Below are 27,284 nucleotides of genomic sequence, written 5' to 3' on the forward strand. Positions count from 1 at the left end.
AGTTTCCTATATTCTATCAAAGATTTCTTCTTTGTTCAAAGTGCTATGTTAGCTTAAATAATCTTGAGAAAAAAATTTTAAATCAAGTATTAGATTAAGAAATGTACTTCCTAGGTCTTTTTTGTGGGGGCTGCTACAATTTTGCTATGCATTTTCAAAGTGTTGTGTGACATGTTATCTTGTTAATGAGTGGAGGGGGTACACAGCAGTAAGTTGAGTAATGTCCTGATTAATAAGTTGTGCACATATATAAAGAAAAATAAATGTAGAGAAGCCATTCATAAAAAAATATTAAAAATTCAGTTGGGAATCATTGACTTGTCCAAACATGAAATCCTGGTTGAAAGAGACCTGTAGAGGTCCCTAAGTTCAAATACTGTAAGTCACTGCAAAAAAATCTTTTCTAAAAGTATGATGATCCCTGGAATTATAACTTCAAGGAGTGGTGAGGCATTTGAAGCTAAGGGCCAATGTCTTCCCTTGGCTAAACATCTTTACAACCCTGTTGTCCGAGTGTCAGAGTAACTTGTTCATGAATTCATAGATGTGAGGTGGCATTTAAACTTCAGTTTTTCTAAATTTAAGGCCAAAGCTCTGTGTAATCATATTCCTATAATTCCTTTTTTTTTTTACTCCAGAAAGAAAATTTCAAACATCAGAAAACTTGAATGAATTTATTTATGCTCCCTACCTGGATTCCTGTGTTTCATACTTGCATTATCACATACTATCTTTCTAGATCTCTATTCATCCATCAATCTATTTTTTAATTTATGCATTTTAAGGTGAGTCACAGACATCTGTACACTTCCCCTCAAATACTTCAGCATGCATATCAACTAGAGATTAATATTTATTTATATCTTAAGATAACATTTATATACAATGAAATGCTCAAATCGCAAGTATACCAAGGGATGAGCACCTACAAATGCATTTATCTGTGCAAGCCAAATCCCTATCAAGATACAGAACATTACTCAGGAAGATTCCTCATGTCTCTTGATGTGGGAAACAAAGGCAGAAGGAAATTGCAGACAGAGCCAAATTTCCTTATCACCTGCAGCCCATTGGCAAATATTTGAGGCTGGCAGAATAAAATATTTCTCCAGGAACTCCCTACTGTCTTAATGCTTTGCTAGAGGGGAAACAACCTTAGCTTGACAATAGCTAGGCCTCCAATATGCTGTGATCTTCTTTAGCATTGAAAATCTCATTGGAAACTTCCCCTGGACTTTCCTCCCCCAGCCCCATAGTATAAAACCAGTCTCTCCTCATGGTCCCAGGGCAGCTCTTCCTGCCTGTGGTCCTGTCCCCGTGTTTCAATAAAATCACCTTTTTGCACCAAAGACACCTTCAAGAATTCTTTCTTGGTCATTGGCTCCGCACCTCACAAACCCCACTGTCACCCCCAGAACCTCATCATCTGTTACCAGTAAATCCTCTTCTTCCATCAGAATGATTTCGATTTTTTTCTACCCTTGTTTAGCTTTGTTTATTCTAGAACTTTATATATACAGTATGTACATTTTTCAGTAAAGCTTTTTTTCAGTAAAGCTTCCTTCATTCAGCATACTGTTCACAGATTCACCAATGCTATGCACGTGTTATTATTTTTTTATCTTTTCTTTTTGAAGAGTATTCCATTTTAGAATATGACACATCTTGTTTATCCATTTTCCTATTAATTGACATCTGAGTGAGAAGAAAAACCAGTAAAAACAAGATAAAAGGGGCCAGCCAGATGTCCGAGGCTGGATACTCCCCTTGCATGCTTTTGGCTTCTATAATCTGGCTTGCCTCCTGTGTCCACCAACTGCCCACCAACTGTCCGCAGAGCACCACTGATAAGTGCCCCCTCCCTTTTTTCTTTTGTCACACAACTCCCTACCATCCCAACCATAAAAGGAGGGCTATGCCAAGGTTCTGGGCTCAGGCTTTGGAGGTGACTCTGCTGGGCCAGCACCGGTGTGCGATAAACAGTGTTTTCCTGATTCCCCGACTGCGTGTGGCTTGTCTCTTCCTGGGCACTGAGTATTTGCTGTAACATGAGCGCTTTCTAGTTTTTTTGGTATCCAGAATAAACTGCTGACTTCCAGTTTCTGGCATGTAAGGAACTTGGAAGTCACCACTGTGTCCTAACAAGCAGAATGCTGAACAGACTGAAAAATTAACAACTCTTCTTGGATCCTGAAGAGAGGGGAGGACACAGCACAAACCTCTTTCTTCAAGATTAGAGAGACAGTAGAATTCAGGAGTCAGGATTTACTAGGGATTCACAAGCAGAAACCGCCACTTGAACAAGCACTGGGTAGGAAAACTTGAACGTAATTGACAAACTGTTGAGGCTCAGTGTGGACATGTCAGAGAGTTAAAAACTCCAGGGGGACCCGGTCATAGGACCCCCACAATATGGTGAGACTTACCTGCAAAAAGTTGACCAGGTTCCCACAGTAGATAATGGAGTAAAATCCTCTTGTACGGGTGGCATAGGTAAGGGAAAAAGAACCATTTTGAAGTAAGTCTGAGCTCTGTTCTTAACAAAGCCTGCCCTCAGGGTAAGCTAATTAACCTAGGTCTTAGCAGCTGGGGTATTATTAGAGCCTAACTGACCACAGGGAGGGGAAATACCCAACTGCAGCCCCCACCAGCCTCCTGTCCTACCAAGGGGGAAAGTAAAAAACAAATAAACCTAATTTGTGTGCTCGACTAATTTAGTGAGCATAGATAGGCTCACTAAAAGGCTGAGATTTACTCACAGGATTTATAGACTGTTTCCCCTTCCCCCACAAGTTACCACCACCTTACCTTACTAATGTCCTCTTTAAGCAGTTCCTTTTACCTGGCACATTCTGTTCAGCTATCAAGAAAACATTGGGGCCCCTGGGTATCTCAGTCAGGTGAGTGTCCGCCTTTGGCTCAAGTCTTATGGTCGCACAGTTTGTGAGTTCCAGCTCCTCACTGGGCTCTGTGTTGACAGCTTAGAGTCTGGGGCCTGCTTCAGATTCTGTGTCTCCCTCTCTCTCACCCTTCCTCCACTCACACTCCTGTGCTCTCTTCCTCTCTCAAAAATAAATAAACATTGAAAAAAAATTTTTTTAAGAAGAAAAATTACCAGGCATACTAAAAGGCAAACAACACGATTTGAAGAGACAGAAACAAGCATCAGAACAATGTGGCAGGGATGTTAGAATTATCAGATGGGCTGGGAGGTGGCCTTGGTTGAGCATCCAACTCTTGATTTCAGCTCAGGTCATAATCCCAGAGTGGTGGGATCAAGCCTCCCATGATGCTTGGAGCCTGCTTAAGATTCTCTCTCTTTCTTCCTCTGCCCCTTTTCCTTGTGCACTTGCTCTCTGTCTAAAATAAATAAAATGTAAAAAATTTAAAAAAAAGCCATCACACTGGAAATTTAAAATAACCATGATGCATACGCTAAGGATTCTAATGGATAAAATAGTGGTAGGCAATGTAAGCAGACAGATGGCAATCCTAAGAAAGAGCCAAAAACAAATGATAGACTTTTTTTTTGTTATAAAGGTAATTCCTCATAGTTGACAAAAGTAATAGACATTAAAATAATAACATAGGCAATAGGCCTTTTTGAAATTATGCTACTTAAGAAATCATTTAATATAGCAAAGATAAGCAGTTATATAAAGTTATTGGCACCCATTTTCTGACTTTGAAATCACATTCATTAGTTTTTCTACTCAATTTTAAAATCATGTCCTAAAACTGTTCTCTTTGACTAAAATCAACATTCTCAACTGGAAAAAATATAGCTATTCCAACAACCAAATTTGGGGGAAAAATCACTATAAATATATGTATATTTAATTTATGTAACAAACTTAGCTTTATTAATTGATTCCTTCAAAATAGCTTTTTTGTTTGTTTGTTTTAATCATTTGAAAAGTTTAAAAGTAACTATCAGTTTTCTGAGAACTCTGCAGATTGCCTTATCCGGACAAAATTACTTTCATTTTCATTATACTTTCATTATATATTTCATTAAGACAATATTCTAAATGGGGCGCCTGGGTGGCTCGGTCAGTTAAGCGACCGACTTTGGCTCAGGTCATGATCTCATGGTTCATGAGTTTGAGCCCTGAGTCAGGCTCTGTGGTGACAGCTCAGAGCCTGGAGCCTGCCTCTGATTCTGTGTCTCCCCCTCTCTCTGCACCTCCCCTGTTCATGCTCTGTCTCTCTCTGTCTCTCAAAAATTAAATAAATGTTAAAAAAAAAGATAATATTCTAAATACTCCCAATTATGGTCATCTGCCTTAATATTTATCCTGTTTTTATACACTACTACAGTAAAAACTCATTATTTTGGGGTGTGGCTGAAAGGATTAATTGTATAAAATGATGTTAAACATGTACATTAAGGAATCATACAGAAAAGAATCTTTTTTGATTTTAAGTACATGCAGTAATTTAATTGCTAACATGATTCTAGATAGAAATCTCAATGTTCTTGCTTTAATAAATAGACTGATGAACTACATTTGTAAATAGTTGCATCTACTTTGGTTTAAGCATTAAGCCTTCTAAAAGTCCATACAATTTATTTTTCTTAAAAATGTGGAATTGGATTTAGAATTTTAGTGCTAAAACAGCAAAGGAAACAACCAACAAAACTAAAAGGCAACCAACGGAATGGGAAAAGATATTTGCAAATGACATATTGGACAAAGGGCTAGTATCCAAAATCTATAAAGAGCTCACCAAACTCCACACCTGAAAAACAAATAACCCAGTGAAGAAATGGGAAGAAAACATGAATAGACACTTCTCTAAAGAAGACATCTGGATGGCCAACAGGCACATGAAAAGATGCTCAACGTCACTCCTCATCAGGGAAATACAAATCAAAACCACACTCAGATATCACCTCACGCCAGTCAGAGTCGCCAAAATGAACAAATCAGGAGACTATAGATGCTGGCGAGGATGTGGAGAAACGGGAACCCTCTTGCACTGTTGGTGGGAATGCAAATTGGTGCAGCCACTCTGGAAAACAGTGTGGAGGTTCCTCAAAAAATTAAAAATAGACCTACCCTATGACCCAGCAATAGCACTGCTAGGAATTTACCCAAGGGATACAGGAGTGCTGATGCATAGGGGCACTTGTACCCCAATGTTTATAGCAGCACTCTCAACAATAGCCAAATTATGGAAAGAGCCTAAATGTCCATCAACTGATGAATGGATAAAGAAATTGTGGTTTATATGCACAATGGAGTACTACGTGGCAATGAGAAAGAATGAAATATGGCCCTTTGTAGCAACATGGATGGAATTGAAGAGTGTTATGCTAAGTGAAATAAGCCATACAGAGAAAGACAGATACCATATGGTTTCACTCTTATGTGGATCCTGAGAAACTTAACAGAAACCCATGGGGGAGGGGAAGGAAAAAAAAAAGCGGTTAGAGTGGAAGAGAGCCAAGCATAAGAGACTGTTAAAAACTGAGAACAAACTGAGGGTTGATGAGGGGTGGGAGGGAGGGGAGGGTGGGTGATGGGTATTGAGGAGGGCACCTTCTGGGATGAGCACTGGGTGTTGTATGGAAACCAATTTGACAATAAACTTCATATATTGAAAAAAAAATTAAAAAAAAAGAATTTTAGTGCTAAAAATGACTTTGGAGATCATTTTGGGAAATCAGTTTGTTTAGCAAAGCCATTCTTTATAGAGAGTGCATTGGTACATTTCAGCTCCATTTGAATGAATGATCAAACATCCAAGATTATATTGCATTACTCAAGATTCAAATATAGCAAATGTCTGATTTTGGCAAGGGCTTATGTATATACATTCATATTTTAATTCTTGACATGGAAAATTCACTATATCAGTGAAGAAGAATTTAACTTACAGTTTAAAAGATAATTTTAAAATAGCAAAGTATTATTTTTGATCAAAATAAAAATGGGGGCACCTGGGTGGCTCAGTCGGTTAAGCGTCTGACATTGGCTCAGGTCATGATCTCACAGTTTGTGGGTTCAAGCCCTGCATCAGCTGTGCTGACAGCTCAGAGCCTGGAGCCTGCTTCCGATTCTGTGTACCCCGCCCTCTCTGCCCCACCCCTGCTTGTGCTCTGTCTCTCTCTGTCTTTCAAAAATGAATAAACATTTAAAAAATTTTTAAAAATACAATAAAAATGTATAGTTACTCTTGTGACATTTAAGTATTCTTATTTACAGGACAAAAGGCATTTTTACATAATGACTTGGATTTACAGTTTTTACACCAGTATAAAGTCTTAGAAGTCTTAGAAACTTTTGAGGTTTTAATATTTTCCTTGAAAATATTTTAGTTATGAGGTACTCTCTATATATTTAGTGACTACTGAAGTTAATTTTGGTTTTAGTACTTTGCACAATTTTTAGTATAATTATTAGTCAGCCAAAATTTACTTAACAGAATTCCAGATTTAAGCAATTTTAAACTTACTTTATAAATTATGTTTCAGATTTACTCCAAAGAGCAACAGCTCTTCATTTATGTGTTTTCAGGCACACTGTCTAGTGGTGCACCAATAGAACTTTCTGCACTAAGGGAAACGTTCTGTATCTGTGTTCTCTGATAGGCAACCACTACCACTTGTGGCTATTGAGTGTTTAAGATGTGGGTGGTGTGAATGGGAACTGAATTTTTTATGTTTAATTTTAGTTAATTTCAATTTAAACAGTCACATATTGTTAGTGGTTACTATATTTGATAGCACCAATTCCAGATTTTCATGTTACTAAGTAGTAATTCTTTTTCTACACCAAGAAGTTCAGCTGAAATAGAGCCCTTGTCTAATTCATGACTCTTCCAAGATATTTTCAAGTTCAGCAGTAATTATTTTTATGTTTCAATATCCCTTCATTATGATACTACCATGGGTTACATGAATAAAAAGGTTAGAAACTGGATGATCAATATGAAATTTACTAATATACAATTACTATTGTTAAGTGTTTATCAACTGCTAGGCACTTAAATGTTCCAATAAACATTTCACAAAAATCATTGTTTATAAATGAGGACTGACGACCACTCCATTAATTTCATGTGCTGTTTTTCACGTCATATAAGAAAAAAATGAATAAATAAAAGTATAAAACGATGTCTGAGATGTGCATTTGAGTTCACATAATGGGGAAATGCAAAAACAAAAGCAAAGCTTAAAAAAAAAAAGAGCTGAGCCCTGTATTCTAAATCTGTATCTATCTTTTCATGACCAGTGCCTTACTCAAAAGTCTATGCCAACTAATTACGATGCTTGGAAAGTTGCAAATGGGACCAATGACAGATTATTCTGTTCAGGTTTTTCCCATTAATAACTCAAATGTCCACCAGGATGACTGTCATCCTCTTAAGAAAAGACTTCAGAAGGCAGCCAACAAGATGAAAGCGATAATGACTATAAAATGCTTACCACAATGTCAGACACAGAATCATTGTTCAATAAATGCTAGCTAATGATAATAAGAATATTAAAATACCAGCTTTAGTAAGGACCCTGGTTCAAGTTTGGCGGATACACAATACTAAAAATTAAAGGGACTCCAACATACATCGATATGTAAATATCTAAATATGTTGTAGAACAATCCAATCTAAATTTTGAAGAGAACCAGGTTCCAGTCTGGGAACAGGGTCCAGAAGTGCCCTGAGTCATCTAGTGACAGAGGAAATATACAGTAAATAATCAAATACTAGTATTTACTGAGCTCTTTGGTGTGCCCAGCATTGAATTAGGTGAAGTGGCAGATACAAAAGGAATGTTAAGATATTGTTTATCCTCTTAGTGAGTTTTCAATTGATGGAAAGAAGGAAATAAAATTATTGAATTTTGGAATAGGCACATGGGAAATGACAGTAAACCCAGAGGAAACAGGCTAAGGGAAATTAGTAAAAGATACACAGCTGTTAAGTCTGCAGGTGGAAAGCCAAAGACTTCAGAAAAAAAAAGATTCATGTGGATACCATCCTAAGTTAGTCAAACTGTCATATTGTTTCTAATATGAATAGTATAATAATTATATGATTATGATGGTTGTAAGTATTTATTTTTCTTAAAAATTTTTTTTTAATGTTCATTCATTTTTGACAGAGAGAGACAGAGCATGAGTGGGGGAGAAGCAGAGAGAGAGGGAGACACAGAATCTGAAGCAGGCTCCAGTCACTTGAGCGGTCAGCACAGAGCCCTACACGGGACTTGAACTCACAGACCAGGAGACCATGACCTGAGCTGAAGTCTGACGCTCAACGACTGAGCCACCCACACGCCCCATAAGTATTTATTTTTCAATTGGAATGACTTCCGGTAATTGATTTAAACATAATTGCAATTGTCAGTGTAAACTGTTTAGCTAGTGTAGACGCCAGTGCTTCCTTTCTTGGGTTTTATAACCATGTGGAGGAAACTACTAGATGGGGCTGATAGATGCCTATGTAGAGTCAAAGTTGATTTCCTTTCAGCGTTTAGTATCTTACTCTTAAAAAAAAGTCACCACAGTAGTATTCACTGTTTTTGGCATTGAGTTCTATGAATTTTAACACATGTATAGATTCTTGTAGCTACCATCTCACCTGATTATAGCACAATTGCAATATGCTAGATACTTCCCCATTGTTGACTTTTTAAATCAGAACCTCTTGGGGAACCTCAGTTGCTCAGTAGGTTAAGAGATGGGCTCCTCTTGATTTCAGCTCAGGTCAGGATCTCATGGTTTGTGAGATCAAGCCCCACATTGAGCCCCATGTCAGGCTCTGCACTGACAGCACAGTACCTATTTGGGATTGCCTCTCCCCACTGCCCCCCCGCTAGCTCTTTCTCTCTCTGAAAATAAATAAATAAACTTTAAAACAAAATATAAGTCAGAACCTCTACCCTACCCTTAACCCGTAGAAACCACAGATTTGTACTTTGTTCCAAAATTTTTTTCCAGGATGTCATATTAATAGAATCATATGGTATGTAGTCTTTTGGGATTTGACATTTTTTTCAATCAGCAAAATGCCTTTGAGGTTCAAGTTCTTGTGTAACTTGAATACACAGTAATTAATTCATTTTTATTGATGAATAGAATTGCTTTGTATGGATGTACCTCCATTTATTTATTCATTCACTCATTGGAGTATATTTGGGTTATTTCCAAGTTTAGGCAATTGTAAATAGTGCTGATATAAACATTCATGTATATGTTGAAATTTAAAGCATTTTCTCTGAAAAAAAAAAACAGTTAAGAGAATGAAAGGACAAACCACAGACTAGGAGAAAATATTTGAAAATCACATTGCATCCAGAATATAGAAAGTTAAACCTTGAATTATATTAGAAAGGTTTTTCCCTGAAACAAGGAAGATAACATTAGAGAAAGTGAATGGTAATGTTGTTAAGCCAGCCGGGATTACATTTTGTTCTGAAATGAAACAATAATGGGAACATTATAATATGGCTATAACAATAATGTAAAATAATATGAAAACTGGAAAGATGCCTAAATACGGGAAGGCTAGATTTTGGTAGATGCAGATCTATGAACAAACGAAAAAGGAGTAAGATATTTAATGCAAAAATTTAGCTGAGGAAGAAAGAGGTCATTGCATTTATAGGGCTTCTGCACATATTTAAAATATGAGAGCGTCTGAGCATGAGCTCTGGCATTTGGAGAGCTTTAGATGTAAGAAGCCAGGTCACAGAAGTGATCAACCAAAATGCCATTATTCACAAAATATGTAGGAAGGATGGGCACGTGATTTCCTGGTTGTCTTAAGGCTGAACATATTAATGGAGAACAGAGAATGGAATGGAAATTTGAGCAGAATTAAATCATAAATCACCTAGAGCTTATAAGGGCAGGTGATGTTAAAGGCTTTGGGAAACAAGCATAAAAGGATCTGTAGAGAGGACAGCGAATGAGAAGGCATTTATGAAGGAGGTGGAAAGAAAGGACAACTAGGTGGTAAAAAAGAAATATGAACAAGTGGCAGTTTGTGGCTGTGGGTGTTTCTAGAGATGGCAGTCCCATTTCTGAGTGCTCTCCTAAGGACAAAGATATATACTTCAAGGATAGCTGTGCACATAGAAGAAAGAAACTTACATTGCTTTCAGAAGGAACTGTCTTGGAGAAATTTAATGCTGGTTATCACATTTCTTTTCCAGATGTTTTCTGAAATGAAACTATGTTCAGTCCCTGCTTTTTTAACCCTGCTATACTCCTGGAAACCACAATCCGAAGCAGCAACTTCTAAAGGAGAACATTTCCTCCCAAGGATCTGTGTTATAATTAGTGATAGAAAATAACTCATTTAAGACAAACAATATATTGTAAAAACAAAATTGTAGGAGGTGATAGACAATGAAATTTCATAAACATCCATTATATGTTGTTATGGGGCTAAGTGCTTTGTAAACTCTAGTTATCATTTAAAATAGTAAAATATGTCACATTAGATGTTAGGGTAGAAGAAAGCAATGATATGAAATCTTATGTGCTTTAAGTTACAGAACACTTAACTTTTTTTATGAGTAGCAAATTCATTTTTATCTTCTTGTCCATATCAACACATATCTCTATCATTGTGTGTGTGTGTGTGTGTGTGTGTGTATATGCATATATATATGTATATATATACACACACATATATATCTATATACACATATATATGTGTATATAGATATCTATATCTATATCTATCTATCTATCTATCTATATGCACTTTAAGGCAAAACAGGAGAAAAATACTTTGAATTAAGGGGCTCGGCCGCTGGGGGAAAAAAAAAGGACTGGTGGAAAAAGCATTAGCACTTTGAAAGAGCATCAGGGAGACCTGTGTCTGAATCCAAGCTTCAGGTCTTGGATCGGTTACATGATCTTACAGAGACTCGATTTCCTCATCTGTAAAATGAGGGTGAAAATACCTACTCCTTGTAGGTATTTGGGATAACTTGTTTGGGATATTAAATGAGATAACAGTGTAAAGCACCTAGCAGAGTATCTCACACATAGTAATTTCTTTTTTTTTTTTTTAATTTTTTAACGTTTATTTATTTTTGAGACAGAGAGAGACAGAGCATGAATGGGGAAGGGACAGAGAGAGAGGGAGACACAGAATCCGAAGCAGGCTCCAGGCTCTGAGCCATCAGCCCATCACACATAGTAATTTCTTAAAAAATAGCAGATCACATTCTCCTTCTTTAGACTGTGTAGTACCACTCTTGCTAAACATTTCCACTTGACCTTAGAAAGTAAAAGTTCTTGACTTTATATTTCCATTCATTGAACCACCTTGTAAATCATCTGAACCCATACTTTTAGATTTAAGCTGGGATCTTTGTCAGATGTGCTCCTTCCAACTACCCATCCTCCATAAATTATGGGACATTCTCCCTTAAAGGGAGTTCCCACTAAAAGTCTCCAACTCCCACTGCAGTGAAAATCACTCATCTCAATGTAAAGAAGATTTGAAGCTCAGAGAAGGGTGTTAGTATCCCATGAAACTGTTATGGTTCTAGTCTCCTTGTTGAGTTCACTTGGAAAACCTTCTCCTGCTTCCATTTCTCCATGTATGATTTCATCTTTAGATCACGGATCAAGGACCCTTTCTCCACGAAGCATTTCAGTACTATTTGAGGCATACCTTGGAACTGCTGCCATATTTCTACCATACAGTCAGTACAACATAGTCCAGCATGTATATACATAAGCACTATTTATTTGTGCAGCTAGATCCAACTGAAGTTGGCATAGACTTTGAAATGATCTGTGTGGCTCCTCTCAAGGGAAACTATAACACAGATCTTCAAATAGATAAAGCAATAGCGATTCATTTAATTATCATATAGTCAGGTAGCTGGATAAGGTTAAAGAAGTTGCTTATTAGACAAAGTCCTTGAGGAAATGTCTGAGCAGTTTCAGATGCCAAGGTTGAAGGCAGCTGAACATCCCATTCCTATTTGCCTAAACTTGTGTTATCTTGCCCACCTCTCTGGTCTCTAACTAGACTTCTTCATTTCACTAATATGTTACCATCCTGAAATAAATCCAGAATACAGCTATATTTAACTCTCTCTACTGCTGTCACTGTGGTCCAACTCCCACCATCAGTCACCTGGATTATTATAACATCCTCTCAATCAAACCTCCTGGCTTCAGTCTTGCCTTCAGTTTATTCTCAACAGAACATCAGAGAGATCTTTTGCAAGGTAAGGCATATCTCCTACCTCTTCTGCTTTTGGATATCCTCTGAAAAAAAGCCAAAAGCTTTATAATGACTGATAAAGCCTAGAAGTTGTTTTTTGGTTTTTGTTTTGTTTTGTTTTTAATGGACTTTTAGCTCTGACCTTTCTTCTGTGCCATTCCTGAAGTGCTGGTTAACCAAGTAAGAGAATGGCCTAGCTACATAAAAAAATTCAAGAAGAAAACACAATCATTCTACCAAACAGTTTATACATGGAGTGCTTGGTATTATTTCTTCCATTGTGTAATGCTGTATAATAATTTCCTTCCTTGTCCACAATGGTACCTTTTGTTTAAAGTTAACATTGTATCTGTTCACATAAAATGCAGTGAAAAAATTTACCACTTTATACGTAGACTTGCCTGCCTCCCATCCTTTTGTCATGTGTTTTACCTCTATATTCATTAAACAATCACAAGATAATTTATAGTTTTGTTTAAATCAGTCATATGTGTTTTAAGGGAATGCAAAAAAAATATTTTATATTGAGTCAAATAGTTAACATTTTTGATATTCTTCATTCCTCCCTGAACATCCATTTTTCCTTCTGGAATCATCTCTCTTCAGCCTGAAGAATTTACTTTAGCATATAGTATAATAAAGTTCTGGTGAAAAATTCCCTTAGTCCTATTTTATCTGAAAATATCTTTATTTTCCTTTAATTATCAAGGGCTATTTTTGCTGGGTCTAATTCTTGATTGACAGTATTTTTGTTTCTGCACATAAAAATGTTTTACTGTATTCTCATCTCCATAGTTTCTGGTGAGAAGTCAGTAAAAGTTCTAATCATTGTTTCCTTGTATATAATGTATTGTTTATCTCTGGAAGCTTTCAGTATTTCCCCTTTATCTTTGGTTTAAGCCATTTGACTGTGATGTGGCTAGTCATTATTTTCTTCATATTTATATCATTAAATCTCTTCAATCTATAAATTTATGTCTTTCACTAAATTTGGGGAGTTTTGAGCCATTTACTGTCTCCCTCTCCGTCTTCTTTTTCTGGGATTTGCATTACATACATACTAGACTTTGATCTTCTCATACAGGTACATAACACTCTATTAATTTTTTTCCACTTTTTCTTCTTTGTTCTTCAGAACAATTGTTCATTTATGGTTTAGGATTCAGCAAGTAATTTTGGCAGAGTATTTACCCCAACTTTGCGTTCACTCTCTGGCTTTCTCCTTTTTTTGGATCCTCACTCACTTCATAGCAGTTTTGCTTTTCCCAAACTCTGTCTTTTGTCTCTTCAGGCCACAGAGAATGTAAGTTTTTGGCCAGGTGCCAATTGTTGGCTGTCCTCAGGTTTAAAGTTATAAAAATGGAAAACTCACCCTGTGAAATTCCCTTCGTCCATGTGTTGACTCTCCTCCAAAATCTGTGAATGTTACTCTCTAGTGCCTTCAAAGATTTTCCCCTCCAGTGTTCATAGTTATTTGCAGGAAGGCTGATCTGATAGGAGTTTAGTAATATTGGAAGCAGAAATCCTTTACCTGTTTCCTGAAAGAAACATTTTCTGTAAATGGATGAAAAAACCTTGTAGGAGATATAAAAAATATTAGGATCTGTCCTATTTTTCATTGCTTCAGAGTCTGTAAAAGTTTAGCACTTGAGATGTGCTATAACTTAACAAGTAGAGAAAGGATAAGTAGGGCAGGGATGGGTAAGCTCTTAAATCCTATAGTACCATCCTCTATAGAATGATCAGAAAATCATTGTATCCCAGCATGAGATGCAATTTGTTTACAGGCTTGGGTAATGTCAGTGTCACAGTGGAGCTAGTCCAAGGCTATAGGGTGGTAAGAGGAATATTAGGAAAAAGTAGTGGCTATAGTTAGCTATATGATGATGATTTGAACTTGGAAGATATCTGAGTTAATAGCATTCCAGCTTGCAGAGATTGGGACGTAAGCCTGTGGAGCTGATAGGAGTGAGATAAGACACCAGTGCCCCAGACAAATGGACTGGGGTTTATATAGGCCTCTGGGCTTTTGTTTGTTTGTTTTGCTTTGATTTTCAGGGGAAACTGGAGGGCAACAAAATTTGTGAAGGCAAATCTGTCATAAGGAAGGAGGAAATAAAATCTCTGGGTGTTAAAGAGGATGCTAGGATACTTACCATATGTTGGGTGATTTACATATAGTAGCTCATTTTAACCTTTTGATAAAGTTGTTCAGAGGCTTTCTCTAGGTATACCAGGCTTGGGACAGGAAAATAAATTTTAAACCTAACCAAGGAAATAATGCTGGACTATTCAGGCAGGATCACTCTAGGCCTTGGATAGACCTGAACCTACAGATTGTTGGCCTTAAATGCACACAGCTGGATGGAACCAGGATGGCGGGTTGGACATTTTCTAAATGCAGTGTCTCTCAAGTGTGACACAGTTTCACTGTGGGTGCAACAGCTATCTAGGCCTGCCTCTTCATCACCCGGTTGACTTTATAGGGGTGAAGGGAACCAATGCAACATGAAGCTCATGCTGTCTTCTGTGTCATAGGCAATAAACTATTTAAATCCATTTGGACGAGTAATTCCTTTGCCAGCCAAATCTATGGATGTGTTCTAGGCCAGCCTAGCAGCATCCCCTTTTCTGCTGCTCAGGGACTGCTTGCCTGCTTACCAGGCCAGAGGAAAAAGTGAAAATGTCACTAATTGTGCCCTTTTCTTCCTCCCTCAAGCCTATTAGTAGAATAAGACTTCTTCTCCAGATCTTGGGAAATTTGAAAGTATAAATGTTCCAGGAAATGCTCCTTAGGCAAATATAGAGGAAATATTAATTGCCTTCAGTTATCTATATTTGGACAACTTGGCTAATCCATTTATACATATATGAGTGTTTTCCTGTTCTTGGTTGTCCCTCCTCTCCTCCTAGCACATTACCAAACAAAATTGGTTTCTGTTATTTAAAAATATATATATATCCTTAAAGAAGATGTAGATTTTCTAGAGCTGAGCTATACACATTTATAAAAGAAAATATTTTGTCTTACATTTGACAAATTTTCTAATTGCTTATGCTTATGATTTGCTATGTTAGGCTAATTTTGTTAGGTGATATAACATGGGGACTGAGACTGCCATACACACGACACATCTCTGAAGATTACCTGGGAAATTGAAAAAAAATTCTAGCATCTTCAAAAATCATTCTACCTATGCTAGAAATAACTCATTTTATGCTGAGGGATTTAAAATGCATTGGATTCATCTTTGAAGCATTAGAAAAGATATGGAGCACTACTTATGAACTTTTAAAACAAAGCTCTAATAGGGACAGAAAATAGTTTGAAACTGATGCCCTTGACAAATAGTTTAATAGGGACAAAATATAATGTAAAGGTTACTGTGTGGACAGAAATAATACAGTTAGTATTCAAACTCAAAGAAAGTTTCACTGAAATCATAGTATTTCAGTTCTCTCGAATACAAGATAACTATGGTTGCCTGCTTCCTTGGGAATATTTTGCCAGTTTTCAATAGAAAAATATGTACTAATATTTAAAAGCAAGGCATAGCACATGAGGTGAGAAAACTAATAACTGAATATAATTTACATGCACATTGGGTGAGAAGTAGACTATTTGGAGATTCATTATAAAATAACATATGCTAAGAGAAATAAGGAAAATCATTTTTCATGATAAATAGCTGCTAAAATAATGTGAATATACATTGAGAGTAACTGTCAAAGTCAAGTAGTGGCTTGCAGAGCCCTCTCTAAGCTATTTGATAAGTAAGTGATATAATTCTACCCATAGCAATAAACAAAAGTAGTTCCAAATTTCTTTGGGGAGGAAAGCAAACAATCATTTTCAAATTTGAAGGAAAATTTCAGTTCAGATGAGTTAATGGCAGTCATGCTTGATTCTCTGTTTAATATACTGGGGGCTTCAAGGAATAGCCTGGTGGCTGGAAAGACCAGGATAATGATGCAAGAAGTCTGTGTTGGAATCACATCTCATAAGGATCGTTATTGCACATTACCTTAGGATGTCAAGGCTCTTGGTCCCTTTTGCCAACATCAAAAAGTGTTTACATTTGGCAACTGGATTGTCTCTTTTTAATTTAAACTCCAGCAAGCATCCAGCTTGCTGTGTGCCTTTTTAAAGACCTGGAAATATTCAGTACCTTTATTATTCATTCCTCAGGAGAAAAACAGTTTAGATTAATAAGAGAAAATGTCCCCTTATATTGCCAGTATATTCATTTCATAAACACATGAGTGCCCTAAAAAATTTTCAAGTAAGTCTTCTATTATTTAAATTTTATACATAAAGGTCTTTAGTGCCCTTTTTAGCTCCATTAAACATTAAGAGCCATGACTTCGCTGAGGATTGATAGACATGGACTCAGAATTGCCCTGTCTATTTTTCCATGGAAAAAACCCTTTTTTCCCCTTTATGAGGTTATGGAAAAAAAGAATAAATATCTATATATTTAATAATAACAACCTTGCAGCTACCTTCCTCCTAAGTATCAAGCATCTTGTTACAACAGGAGATTTGCTAATTTAGAGCAAATAAATCAGTCACCCAGCTATTTTTCTACCAGTGTTCCTTAGTGGAATAATTGCAGGAAACCTTATCTCTTTTAAGAAAGATTAGGCAGACATCTCTTGATATCAAGGACATTCTATACTTAAAATATATAGCCAATTAATCATTGAAAATTACACCTGATTTGTGCCGTCATATAGCTAACAAGACCTAATTATGGTAAGGGTTATTAGTAAGAAAATGATGGAACATAGGGGAGGGAGCAGGAGCTAAGAAAGTTTTTTTATAATCAAATTTCAGTTCCCTGTGACCTAAAGATGTAATTCTGCACTTAAGTCTTAGATTACCGTAGGTTTTGAACTTTTATTTCTGACTGATGGAACATAAAATACGGACTTTTGAAAATAAATCTTCCTGCCTTCTTTAAAAAAATGTCTGGGAGGTAATAATACTCCTGTGATTTTTTTTTCTAATAATGTTTTCAGTATGTAAAGTGCAGTCAGTAGCATACATTCAATTTGCTCAACAGAGATTTTACCACTTTCTGTTACCATATTGGTTTTTACCTACCTGGATAATAATTTTTGTTTGATGAACATTTACAATGTAGTTAGAGTTCTGAGTACTTAAACACTCAATAGCCTTAGTTGGAAAAATTATATCTCTAGCTAGAAAGTTTGCACATTTTGGATACTTACTTATTTTTTATATTATTTGTCTAATTTTTTTTAACACAATAGCTCAGAAGCAGGTATTATTTTCATACCTAACAGTGGACAAAACCCAGATTCAAAGAGATGAAGTAACTTTATCAAGCTAAGTAACAGAGACTGGCTTCACGGTCACATATTCTGATTTTAGGTTCAGTGCTCTTTCCATGATTTTATAATATACCACAGTACATTGAAGTTTTGTGGTTGTCACAAGCTAGGTATCTGGGTTGTGGAATGTGTATCAAGGTTAAACAAGGACAAAGGAATTTCCCGAGAGCAAGAGGTAAAAGAATGTGGTAAAATATGACAAGGTAAAATGCCAGACCTTTAGATTGACCATGGAGAGTATCACGGTCTGGGAAGGTGGGAGCTATCGTTGTAGCTGAATGCTTTAGTTACAAAGAAGCATCTTCTGCTAAGCCATGATGGTCACCCTGACACAACTGATTAGGGTGCCCCTGATCTTGAGAGGTATTTAGTAGGGGGAAATAGCAGATTTTCATCTAATTTTCCCCAAAGCGGCCCCAGAACTTGGAACAGAAATCTCAGTGAATTCAGGGAGATCGTAGTTCTCTGTCAAATGGACTTCGTGACATCATCCCAGAATATACCACAGCAATTAAAAAAAAATCCTTGTAGATGCACCTCCATGTCTCTGAGTTTATGAAAAATAGATTTTCTAAGACCATAGGGTGGTGTGTAAATTACACATACCACATTACTCTGGTTTTCTAGTTCAGGGAGCTTCCTCTTGCTTCCCAGGCATCAGCTACAGTTTGTTAGGTAGGATCCTACCTGAATCCCCTCTGCAGACATAAGTTTATGGCTCTAATGGAATTGTCAATTCCCTACTGAAAAGGAACTGAAAAGCTAGTGGAAACTGCATCATTTTCAATCTTTTAAACAGCTTTTAGGTCTGTGCTAATAAATTTTGAATCTATGGTTCATAATTTTTGCTTCAAACACATAATTCTTCTTATTTTGTTTAGAGTCTCAAGAGCCTTAGCATAAAATGCTACTTACATAATTCTAGACCCTTAAGAAAAATTACCTGCCAGTTTAAATTAAAGGTAGCCTCTTTTTAAAAGTATTGTAAGAAAACTTTGCTCTTTGGAAGTGCAAGCCGATACTCTTGGTTCAGACACTTAAAAAATGTACACAGGAAGATAAAGAACAAACAGCAGAGTTGTATGTTTAACTACTTTGTTCTCAAATTCTATATTAATATAAGAATGATTTTGTTACAAACTATTCTATAGATGGAGATTATAGAAAATATTCATGAAGGTAACATGGTATAGTGAAAAGTGCAGTGTACTAGATTCAGAGAATTTTTTTTTTTTGACAGAGAGGGCATGTGAACAAGGGGCAGAGAGGGAGAGAGAGAGAGAGAGAGAGAGAGAGAGAGAGAGAGAGAGAGAGGTGGGGCTCGCCCAGGTTCATGTTTTTATCTGAAGAAAGGCTCAAGCTCACCTGGTGTGGGACTAGAACTCATGGGCTGTGAGATCATGACCTGAACTGAAGTCAGATGCTTAACCAACGGAGCCACCCAGGTGCCCTAGATTCAGAGAATTTTTTGACTCATTTCTGAGCCATTTCTTCTTGTCTGTGTGACCTTGGCTGAATCATTCAGTCTCTGGGTTTCACGTTTAATATCTGTGAATGGGGATAATATTTACCTTCTATACATGATTGACTGATTGGGCTGTACCCCACATGTTCCTGAAAATAATATGTAGAAATCTCATGGCACTATTTACACAACTCCTTGTCTCAATCAATACCACTGCTAGATAAGGTAGTGATTCATATTGGGTAGTGAAAGTATTTGAGTTATAGTTGATAATAATAGGAGTTGAATATCCATGATGAAGGCAGTGATACAGCTTCTCAACTCCATGCTGGGTGGACATCACCAGAGCACTGTGTTCTGTGCTCACTGCCTAACCATATGAACTCCTCAGTTTGACTTAAGGCACTCCTTTCATCAAATTGAGTAGTGTACATGGTAGGCAGCAAGCAAGGTTTGGGATCACTCTCAGGACAAACATGAAAGAACTGAAGATATTTTGCTTGGAGAATGAAATAATTAGGGACCTGATTAGGGACCAAGACCTGTTGTCTTATATTATTCGCAGGATGGTTATGTGTAGAGAGGTTTGAACTAATTTTATGAAGTTCTGGAGGACAGGAGCAGGATGATTAGGTAAAAATATGAGAAGTGAACATATGACTTTACATAAAACATTTTCTTTTTAATTTTTTTAACGTTTATCCATTTTTGAGAGACAGAGAGAGCATGAGCGGGGAATGGGCAGAGAGAAGAGGGAGACACAGAATCGGAAACAGGCTCAAGGGTCTGAGCCATCAGCGCAGAGCCCGACGTGGGGCTCGAACTCACGGACCGTGAGATCATGACCTTAGCTGAAGTCGGGCACTCAACCGACTGAGCCACCCAGGCACCCTTACATAAAATAATTTCTATTAGGCCAGACCTCAAAATGGATTGAGGTAATGAATTTCTCCACACTGTCAGTGTTTAAACAGAGTTTAGACAGATGGTTTGGGGAACTTTTATAAAGAATTGGCTTAGATTATATCTTAACTGCTAAGGCCCCTTCTCTCACTAATGTTTCATAATTTTGTCATTTTTCTTACCATTTACATTTATTATAGGTTAACTGTTAAAGCGTTAGAATAAAATGATTTTATTCTTATGTACTTATTTATAACTATATAACTTTGTTTCTAGAAAACAACAGCTAAAAATCAAATATATTTACATCACTATATTCTAGCTCATCAAATTTCCTCAGATAAAAACATCAGGCTTATATTTTTGAAATATATATGACTTACGGATAACTGAGTTTGTCGTATTTTCTGTTTTATCTTTTCATGGTTCTTGTGAGCTGCCAGAACATTTTTTTCACCTCTGATATACTCTTCTTTAGAAATCATTAAAAGAGTAAGCACTAGTGGTCCTTAAAGATTTTAAGGCCAGTAATTTGTGCTGTTCTTAATCCTCACTCTAATATTTTGATTACTGGCTGTCCATCTTATTCTTGCGTATGTCAAAATGTAGGAACTTGTCACTTCTTTTTTTTGTTTTTGTTTTTGTTTTTTTAATCCAAGGCCTTTAATTAATTTTTCAGTAATGGTCATAAATGCCCTCATAAAACCTCTTTTTCACTGAAAGCAGAAGGCACTAGCCATTACATAACACCCTCAAAGCAGCCGTTCCTTCTGATGCTGGTGGAGATAAACATTAAACGGCAGGTTTTAGATCTTAACAATGTCTCCTCAAAAAAATAAAATAAAAAGACAACGCTGAAAATCACACCAAAAAATTGTTACTAGTCAGTCTTTCTCAGGTTCCCCATGCAATTTTAAGTTATTTTTACAAATACATAATTTTAAATTAATAGATAAACCAGGTAAGCATGATATGGTTTTCAACATGTGTTAGGTTTTAGTTAAATATGAAGATACTGTTATTGTGCTACTTGGCATCCTTTGTTACTCATTAGCTGTGCAAAATAAACTTGAAATGATACATGCTGTAGTGGTATAATTTAAAAGATCCTTGATATGACACTAAAGACTTTCAAATTCTGGTCACAAACTGTATATAAATTATAAGATCATTAAAATACCCTTTTTTGAAAAATGATACGATAACCATTTATACCTAAATAAGGTTTCCCAGAAAGATATGAAATACTTCAGCATATAAAAGTAGTGGCCCCTTTTGCACAAAGACAATGTTGTTTCACAAAATAACTCATATGGATCCAAGGCAAATGATTTCTTTCAAATGCCATATTCTCTCTCTGACTTTGAGGTATGCTTCAAGAGACTGTATCCATGAGAAAAGGGCACATTTGGGTATCAGACCACAGTTACAAACACAAGGAGGCTTTCTGGGTCAGAAGTGCCCTTAAGAGTTGCATTAACAGAAAACAAGATATAGCTTCTGAAGTCACTTCTATTACAAACACATAACAATTAAATTTGGTTACTTAGAGGGTAATTCAAGACACAGCTATTTACATATGTGCTATGTCATGTGCAGCTATTTTAAATACTGGCTTCTGGAAGACACTCCTATTCAAAGGAACTTCTCACTTAAGGCATCTTTGGCATGTTTGGATAGGTCTTCCGTCTAGAAGATCCTTCCTTCATATTAAGCTGAACTCTTTCTTCTTGTCGCTTATTTTAGTCTTCCACATTGACACCATCCAGAATGGATTTAACCCCTCTTCTATATAAACAGCTTTTTGTACATTTAAAGACAGTGACCCTGATGATTCACCTCTTATTTCTGTAATTCCTGCTGGGTTTTGAGTATCATCATTATTCTGGCAACTTCCTTCTGAATAATCTGGCTTTACACATCCAATTTTAAGGTATGTTGTTCAGAAATGGACATGATCTTACTACAGTTATGGTCTGGCTATGGAGCCCAAACAAGACTGTTCTCTCTTGTTCTATGGTCTGTCCATTTCTATTAAAGCAACCTAAGGCTTTAATGGCTTTTTGTGGTTGTTAGAATTTGCATGTGACTCATTCATTCAAATGGTATTTACTGAATGCCTACTATATACTGGAGTCTCTTCTAGGCAAATAAAACAGTGAACTGACAAAGAAAAATACACATTAGGGAAGTGTATTTAATGAAAACCCTCACTCTTTTCCATAAGGTCTGTCACTAAACCATAGTCTCCGTCTTGAAGTATTGTAATTGTTATTTATGTAAGTGTAGGGTGCATTTTTAAATTAAGTTCCATCTTGAAATATATATTATTTTAACATTCTAAGGTCTTTGTGAAATTTTGATGCCATAATCCAATGCATTCACAATGACTTGGCTATGTCAGAAAAAGTGATAAAATTTGTATCTTTATTCATATCAGGGATTAAAATGTTGAATGGGAAAAGGCTGAAGAAGGAGCCTTGTGGCACTGACTAAAAAAACTTTAGATTGACACATAGCATATTATTCAGTACCCTTTGGGTATGAACAATTATCTCTGTATTTGTCCATTTTTTCTTTTTTCTTTTCTTTTCTTTTCTTTTCTTTTCTTTTCTTTTCTTTTCTTTTTTTCTTTTTTTTTTTTTGCTTGTGTGTGAATACATCATCAGCATGTCATGCCGAAGACAGACCTCTGCTCTGTTTAAATGCCCAGTTTCTTTAAGAGGCAGTTTTACACACTGGCTTCACGTATTACCCACCTCACTTTACTTTTCTTTTAGTCCCGATCAACTAGAACAGCACTCCATTAAGTAAAACTGCTCCTATGAACAAATATTTAGTACATTCTTAAAGAATATTTGGAGGGTAGCCTGTTCTGAATCTGAAAGAACTGTCTTCAGTAAACACCTCTCAAATCATGATCTTGTCATTGTTTCTTTCCTTCTGTTTCTGTGGTCAGGGAAATGTCACCCTCCCACATCCACAAGTCCAATATTTCTAGGGCATAAATGAAAAAAGGTGATTCAGTTATAGTTCCACAGGTGAAAACAAGTCTTTCTACCCCAAACTGAGGAAGAAGTCAATACAGAGATATTTAAATGAACCAGGTCTTATACTTGCCTCCCTGTTTTCAATTCTGGTATTATTCTAGTTGTATATATATTCTAAAGTGAGCTGGCAGAAAATAAGATCAAGGGAAGGGAATGGGAGTTGAGTATTAACAAGAAATCCAATGTCTCTTTTATATATGAGGGAGATAAATATGCATAAGAACATTGTATTATTTTATTTGAACCTTAAATTTTAAAAAAATTATATTAAATTTTAAAAGACTGGCACTTCTGTCTATTAAAAATGAAGTACAGGCGGCCGGGTTCTTGTGCCGCAAGAAAAAAAAAAATGAAGTACATAGATACTAGTCCAGTTTAAAAAAATTCTGAGAAACAGGTTCTGAACAAAAGGATCTGGGGTTGCTTTTTAACAAACAGCGGCTGACTATTCTGATTAGATAAAGAAGCTATTTGTTCTGCCCGGGTGATATTTCAGATTTTGCAAGCCTTTTGCAATAAAAACCCTGCAAGCAGCTCACAGTGCTAATGTTAGAACTGCAGTACCTCAACCTGGACTTTAAAATTTTATGAACTGAATATTAGAAATACTTAAAGACAAGTTACATATTTAATTTACATATTCTCCTGATGTCATTTATTTATGTTAGGTGCAAATATAGAATTCATTTTCAAAGTAGAGAGAGGTTGTTACCTTTTTTCCCGACACTGTGAAAATTATATTTCATAATGTTATCACCTTGATTTGAAAGTGAGATGTGGGGCGCCTGGGTGGCTCAGGTGGTTGAATGACCAACTCCTGATTTCAGCTCAGGTCATGATCTCATGGTAGTGAGACGGAGCCCCGCATCAGGCTCTGCGCTGAGCCTGCAGCTTGCTTAAGATTCTCTCTCTCTCCCTAAGGTCCTCTTCCCTGTTCACATGTTCTCTCTCTCTAAAATAAAAAGTAAAAATAACAAAAAGAAAAAAAAAAGAGAGTTTAAAATTTATTTTAAAAAACAGAGATGTGACATAAAAATTGTGATACTTTTTAAAAAATGTTTATTTTTGAGAGAGCACAAATGGGGGAGGGGCAGAGAGAGGGGGCCAGAGGATCTGAAGCTGGCTCCTCGCTGACAGCAGTGAGCCCAACGTGGGTCTCAAACTCACCAAATGGTAGATCATGACCTATGCTGAAGTAGGATACTCACCGACTGAGCCACCCAGGTGCCCCAATATTGTGAAACTTTAAAAATACATATAACAGCTATTGTAATTTTGAAATTTGCTTTTGAAATGTGACTCCTGGAAACTTAGAGAAAAACAGCTGATTATTATAAAATCAGTTGGAGAACGTCCAAAACAAGTTACCATTGTGGCAATGTACTTAAGCTTATAAGGATCTGCTTTGAGGGAGGTTCCCCACAAGGATTCCTATTAGGGCTCTTATATCTGTCAGAATGGCAGAGGTAAAGGAATGAGGATGGATATATCTAAAGGTTCAAATAACTATAATGGAAGCTGTGTGCAATGACAAATCAGCAGATTTTCTGCTGAACAACCAACTGGGATTTTTAAAAGCAAAATTTCAGCAAAGTTAGAAAATGATTATGAGGAACTTCCAAATACCAAAACCAAATTTTAATTCTATAAATAAATATCTATATGGCTGATGGGTGGGGCCAGTTCCTTTCAAAGGAAACATAATGAGTGTAAGATACTTTTCCTGGGGATCTGGAGATATCAGGCTGTTTGAATAGAGGGTGATTCATTATGATACTCCCCTTAAGTCTCTCTACCTTCAGTGAGCAGAGAAAATCTGGATGATAAGATAAAAGTGGGCAAAAAGAGAAAGATGAAGAAAATAAACTGATCCCCAATGAGGATTATATCAAAACACAGTGTAATGGGGAGAAGAGAGGATTGTTATCTATGTAAATGAAGCATAACCTGGTTCCAGCCAGCTTCTATTAAAATTGTGGCTAATATCACTTTTGAAGAGTCAGGCTTAGGTAGAAATGGGCTGTAGGTCAATTAGCCAAAAACAATTTCACTAAAATGACCTGTCTCTTTTAACTATGTAGTTTCAGTCAAATAGTTTTGATTTTGTCTTTGTAACAGCTTTTTAAGTAATGATCAATTCATTTCTCCTCTAGTTTGCTACATAATGTTCCTTTTGTTTCTACTGGAGCTGCAGACCAAAGGCCAGAGAGAGGAAAAGACTAGTAGGCATAGGGCGTGTATTTTGTTGACTAGGATGTGGATTATATCTAGCTGAAAATGTGGGCTATGGTGAGTTCTGGGTCCTCCTACTCAACCATCTTCCCAAGCTCCTTTAAGGACATGTTTTTTATTATAAAGAATTCTTATAAACATATTCTTTTTTCTTTATGGTATATTCTTCATGTATACAGTTATTTGAATTTTTATGTTCAAGTAGAATTTATCTTTAGAAGTAGATTGTTATGAATATATTTTTCTTAGGAATATATATAACTGGTTTTGAATATTTTAGAATATCAGGAATCTCATACTTAATTTTTTTTTTTTTTTTTTTTTGAGAGAGAGTGAGCACAAGTGGGGTAGAGGCAGAGGGAGAGGGAGAGAGAGAACCTTAAGCAAGTTCCATGCCCAGCATGGAGCCCAATTTGGGGGTGATCTCACAACTGTGAGATCACGACCTGAGCTGAAATCAAGAGTGGGATGCTTAACGAACTGAGCCACCCAGGCACCCCAAATTTTATTATTTTAAAAAATTTTTTAAATATTTATTTATTTTTGAGAGAAAGAGAGAAAGAGACAAAGAGAGAAAGAGAGAGGGGCAGAGAGTGGGAAACACAGAATCAAAAGCAGGCTCCAGTCTCTGAGCTGTCAACACAAAGTCTGATGCAGGGCTTGAACTCAAAAATCGCAAGATCATGACCTGAGCTAAAGTTGGCCGCTTAACAACCTGAGCCACCCAGGCGCCCCATTTTATTCTTAAGTTCATTCTCTCCCATTCCTCAGTTACTCCTCTCACTCCTCTCAGTTATTCCCCTCAATTGGCAACTCCTTAAAATAGTACCATGAAGACAAAATAAGAACCAGTGAATATAGTTAGAAGAAATACATGAATTTTGTGAATTAGTAAATTGGTTGACTTCTGTGGGATGAAAACTTGTTGAGGGAAGGTTAATTTCTACCATTTCCTATGGGAAATATAAAGATGATAAGAAATTTGGTTATAATAAGAGCAGAATAAATTAAATCACCTAGATTTTAGTGCAGATGCTGGGAATGAGCATTTCATAACAGTGTTGGGTCACTTCTATGGTGACTACATTGTTGTCAAGATTTATTATTTTTATGCAAGATTGATTTTAGAGTCTATGTTACTATTATGCAAGATTTGTAATCCTGAAATGGATTTGTCACTTCACACTGCATCAAATGTAGAGAAAATAAAAAAGATCTTACGCATTATGATCTTTGAGAATACGTGTGTGCATTTTCTTCCCCAAGTGTGATGGTACGCAGTAAGTAAAAGAGAAGAAAGGGGTAAAAATTATATCAAGATATTCATATGTGATATATGTCATTAATAGATATTCAGATGATGCTATTAAATAAGCAACTGATGAATTTAAGGAAGGAGACAATTTTCTTTTAGTTATTTTCTTCAAGAGATTTAAACAAGCCTACAGTAAATGTACATGCACAAAAAACAATGTGCTCCTTCAGTAGTTTTAATAGAATGGCCCGACCAGAGACTCCTACCCATCAGCGCGCACTACCATGCTGTGAACGGAATAGTTGGGGCCGTCTCTGGTTACCCCAGTGTGCTGTACAAATATGATTATTTCCTGTTATATGTAGACAGTACTGGCTAGATAACACTAGTAACATTATTATTATTTTTTTTTCAGGCTTCAGGAATTGTGTGATTGCCCCTTTTATACTGATGGCCCTAGGAGATCATGGCCCTAGGAGAAACATAAAAGGACCAAAAGTCAATGAACCATCATTTTCTTTTGTTTTCTTAAAGAGTTAACTGAAAAAGCACTGAGCAATACTTTTTAAATTCAGTCAATTTTACAAGGAAAGCAAGTGACTGGACACCGTTAGGAAACAAATCTGTCTACTTCCTTGCCATCTAGTTAGATGTGATGGGTGGGCAGCCCGAACACCAGGTATAAACACTATTATTCCGAGAGATTCGTTTGGTTACTGAAGAAGGGAGCTCAAGGGTAACTTTCATGATGACTAAACAAGAAATGAATAGTCTTAGAAAGATAAGTAGGTAATAGTTTCTTGCTTTCTAGATC

The 27,284-nt window shown here is 36.4% G+C and overlaps 1 pseudogene; it reads left to right on the forward strand.

The window, feature by feature from the left end:
* Positions 1 to 7,275: 7,275 nt before the first annotated feature.
* Positions 7,276 to 27,284, forward strand: part of LOC122488308 — a 93,193-nt pseudogene continuing 73,184 nt past the window's right edge.

Source organism: Prionailurus bengalensis, chromosome A2 (genome assembly GCF_016509475.1).
Source record: "Prionailurus bengalensis isolate Pbe53 chromosome A2, Fcat_Pben_1.1_paternal_pri, whole genome shotgun sequence".
Taxonomy (NCBI): domain Eukaryota; kingdom Metazoa; phylum Chordata; class Mammalia; order Carnivora; family Felidae; genus Prionailurus; species Prionailurus bengalensis.